Genomic DNA, 4145 nt, shown 5'->3' with positions numbered 1-4145 from the left:
CCTCAGCCTCCCAAAGCGCCGGGATTACAGGCTGAGCCACTGAGCCCGGCTGGCCCTCTTCTTTCTTAGGCAAGTGGCTGGGTCCCTCTGACCTTGGTCTTTCTGTCTGTAAAACAGGCTTGGCTAATCCCACCTGCCTCACTGGACTGTGGTTAGGATTGACACAGTGAGGGGTTAAAAGCCTCTTGTGGAGTGCGGAGGGGTCATCTTTGGGCCTCTGGCTGTGGCTTAGAGGGGGAAACCCCCAAGAAGTCACAAGTCGGCATCCAGAGTCTGGGTGGACGAGAAAATTCAGGAACGAGTCAAGTTCCCACCCATAGTGGTGGGGGTTGGTGAGTATCTGGATGGCTGTGACCTTGACTTAGCCAAGAGCAGCGCAGAGCAGTCTATTTTGGCACAAATGCGTGATTATCTGTCTCAGCTTCTCACACGAATGTGATTTTTTCCTCAGCATGCTGGGCCAAATGGGAGGCAGCTCTCAGCTCCCCACGTCTGACCAAATGGCCCGGATGGGAAGGGGAAAGAGCCCATCACCTCACCCTGCTGTCCTCAAAAGCCTTTCCCTGAAATGCACAAGGGGCGGGACACCCTCTTTTGTTACCCACGTTGTGTGATCTTCCCTGACAATGACAGCACCCAGCATTCTTACAGTGATTTGCAAGGGCCCCGCCCTTGCAATGTTTCATGCAGCTCTTGCATTAAAACTGTGAGGTACATATGACAATCATACTCATTTTATAGATGAGGAAACTGAAGTACAGGGGGAGAAGGTGGTGATACGGACAAGAGCACCAGCTTTGAAATCAACCACTGCATTCCAACCATGAGTTTCCCGCGTAGCTGCTGTGCGGTCTTGGGCACACTGCCGAAATCTTTGCACGTCACGTCCTCATCTGTGAATGGGGTGAGGATGCTTCTTTTGTGGGGTTGTGGAGAGGACAGCATCAGAAAATGCAGGTGAACCACTAAACTCAGTGCCTGGCAAGGAATTCTACATTACACCGTAAATGCAGGAGCACTAATAAGAAATCAAATCTACACTCCAGAGCAGTGTTCAAAAGAAAAGGCACTTTAATCGGGGTCTCAGGAAGTGGAATTTGGGAGACACAGATCCAGCCAGCAGCTAGGTATGTTCCGAGCAGGTGAGGTCCAGCCCATAAAGGTTTACTGGAGCCTGCATGTCTGGGAGGTTTTGGTCCAGCTGTAATGGATGATGGCCAGTTTGCCACTTAGGATATCGCTGGGGGAGGATTGATCTAGTTGGGCATCACTGCTTCTCTGGGAGGTTGGTGACCAGGTCCGGGACACACAGTCCAGGTCAGATACAGCTGGTTTTCAGCAGGTCGGATTCCACTGGGGCGCGGACGTGGCTGGGTCCAACTCTTCCTCCTGACTTCTTCTAGATGCCTTGGATAACCATCTGCGTCTTGGATTTCTTTTTCCACAGCAGCGACTTAGACATAGGCCTTCAGATGCCAAAGCTGGACTCTTCCGGTAGAGGGATGCTGGTTCTTGATTTTTTACATGACACCCTAGGGTTGGCTTCTAGCCCTGGCGAAACACACACACACACACACACACACACACACACATCTCTGTCCCTTTTTCTCCCTTCCATCCCTCCATCCTGTCCAGGGAGAGGGCATGCCCAGCTCACTGCCAGAAGGAAGGCTTGGCCTCTGAAGGAGGCACCTGCGTCTCGTTCCCAACCCAGAACCGCCACTCGAGAGTGGAGACAGTTCCAGATGGGGGCCTGGCGTTATTGACAATGGCCCAAGGGTCACTTCCTCTACACTATGGGGCCCTGATGGTCACTTAATGATGAACCTCTCCCAGGTTGCAGAATGCATGCTCCACAGAACGTATGGGGTCTCGGCCCCTGCTGCATCCTCCCGGGAGCCATCAGTCTCAGGAAACTTCAAGTGCAAGTGTCCCTTGTCCTCTTTTTTTTTTTTAGTTGGCGTCTCACTCTGTCACCCAGACTGGAGTGCAGTGGCCGCTCCCAGCCACCGCAGCCTCGACCTGCTGGACTCCGGCGATCCTTCTGCTTCAGCCTTCCACGTAGCTAGAACTATAGGCGCACGCTACCATGCCCGGCTAATTTTTTGATTTATTGTAGAGATGAGGTCTCGCCTGCCCAGGCGGGTCTTGAGCCCACGGGCTCAGGCAATCCACTCACCTCAGCCTCCCAAAGGCGTGGGATTACAGGCTGAGCCACCGAGCCCGGCATCCCTTGTCCTCTTGAAGGCGGACCCCATGTCCTTCATAGACCGTTGGGGACTGGTGACAGTGGCCCCTGGTGGCTCTGGGGTAGAGAGCAGCTCAGGCCCTCCTGGGAGCCACCCCAGCCTCCAGCTCCATCCCTTCCTGGGGCCAGGGCACCGCCCCTCTGGGGGATGTGGCTGCAGTGGGACTGTTGGGAGGTTGTGGCAGGTGAGGAGATTGGCTTGTGAGCCACTGAAGCCCCACAGACGGTTTCCTCATCCTCAGCTACACACACCATGTGTGTCAAGGCCCGGGACTGTGGAGGACGGAGCAGGGTGGCCCTTGAACCCTCGACTCTGGCCCAGCATTTTAGGAACTCTCTTCCCTCGGGGAAAGTTCTCACCTTCTGAGCTCAGTTTCCTTATTTGTAAAAGGATTTTGTTTCCTTCCCTTCAAGAATAAAAAAATTACATTAAAAATCATTACAGTACATATCAGACACAAGTAATATGGAGAAAAATAAAGCACACATGTACACGTTCCACCAGGTTCTAAAAAGGTTTGCTCACATTTGCTTTCCATGTTAAAAAGTGAATGTCACAGGTGCCATCCAAGCCTCCTGTTTCATCCCTGCCCTGAGATGTTCAGTCTGCCTTGAGTTAAGTAATCATTACCCCGAGCGAGCTTGGTGGATCACTTTTTCATTTGTGTTTTATATTTTTACTGCAAATGGGCAAATCCAGAAGCAATGGACAGTATTTGTGTGTGTGTGTGTGTGTGTGTGTGTGTGTTTTAAAATTCACGCCCGTCAACCACCAGAATGACAAAAAAGACCAAGAGCAGAGAGGTTGAATATGATGTGATGTGCCTGTAGCTCTCACACATGACTAGGAAGTGAAATGGTACAACAAATTTGGAGAACTTTGAGTCTCTACCTACTCAAGCTGGGGGCATGCAAATAAGCAAATCCTGTGACCCAGCAAATGCAGTGCTTGTCGGCACTGAGAAAAAAGTCTCAGGCGGATCACAGCAGCACTGCTTGTAATAGCCCAAACTACCAAAAAAAAAGAAAGAAAAAGAAAAAGAAAAAAATCTCCCAAGCGTAGATCGCAGCAGTGCATCCGTTAAACGTGGCATATCCATGCAGCGGAATACCAGCACAGCAAGGGAAAGAATAAACCACAGCTGCATGCTTCCACAAGGATGCCTCTCGTGAACATCTCAGGGGATCCACGAGGTCAGACACAAAGGGTTCACGCGGTAGGAGCCCATGTGTACTTGCCGCAAAACCAGGTAATGCCACTCTGTGGACTTGGGCCTGGAGTGCGAGGGGTCCCTTGCTTATTCACCTGGGTGCTGGCTACTGGGCTGCGCCACTTTTCAAGACATCATTGAACAGTGTCCATTTTGATTTGGATGTTTTTGTGCATGTATATTTACTATTATTAAATAAAAAAATCTCCTTTGGGGAAAACATTCCCCTCTGTGATCTCATTGGGTGAAATCCTTCTGCCACTTGTTTTTTTCTACTCAACATTATGTTTTACTGTTTCTCCATCTTGGCCCATTTGACCTGGCTCAGCCTTTTGTCTGTGCTGTAGTACATGCATGTGCCAATCCTTATTTTTCACTACTGGATACTCACACCGTTTCCAATTTTCCATGTGTACAAACCCTGCGGTAAACAACCTTGGACATGCCTCCTTCTGCATGGAGGAGAGTTTTCTTCCAAAGCATATACCCCAACCTGGTATTTCTGAGTGTACCCTCTTCATTTCTTGATTTTCAACGGTTCTGTTGCGTTTTAGTTGTCTTTTATAAACAGTGTACATGGGTAGTGTTGGTGTGTTCTAGTCTCCTATGAACCCCCTATAAGACTGGTGTGTGTATGTGTGTATGTGTGTGTGTGTGTGTGTGTGTGTGTGTGTGTGTGTGTGTGT

The sequence above is a fragment of the Carlito syrichta genome, unplaced genomic scaffold, assembly GCF_000164805.1.
Source record: "Carlito syrichta isolate Samal-C Ts95f unplaced genomic scaffold, Tarsius_syrichta-2.0.1 Scaffold316714, whole genome shotgun sequence".
Taxonomy (NCBI): Eukaryota; Metazoa; Chordata; class Mammalia; order Primates; family Tarsiidae; genus Carlito; species Carlito syrichta.
The sequence above is the reverse complement of the archived record's forward strand: the minus strand, read 5'-3'. Positions refer to the sequence as shown.